Below are 306 nucleotides of genomic sequence, written 5' to 3'. Positions count from 1 at the left end.
TACCCTTCATAACTTTGGAAACGCAGATAAAAATATGTATATTAAAATGGGTATTTTATAATAATTCTGTTTCGCACTTACCTTTAGAAGATTGGTATTTATGTCATGTGTTAGAGTGAAGTTTCAAGTTTAGGAATTCATTGTCTGTATTGCTGTGTAATGAAGTTTAATGGACTCATGAGCAGCCGAAATCAAAATGTTAAATTTTACTTTAAGTTATTTCGCGTTAGCGTAGAGAGCACTATTTCGGATAGTTTTTTAGGGTTTTTTAAAGAAACATTCGCCCTTGAAAATGTCTATTTTCGA

This window comes from Odontomachus brunneus, unplaced genomic scaffold (assembly GCF_010583005.1).
Source record: "Odontomachus brunneus isolate Ranch 3 - 2012 unplaced genomic scaffold, Obru_v1 Obru_scaffold_195, whole genome shotgun sequence".
Lineage (NCBI taxonomy): Eukaryota > Metazoa > Arthropoda > Insecta > Hymenoptera > Formicidae > Odontomachus > Odontomachus brunneus.
This window is presented reverse-complemented; position numbering follows the sequence as displayed.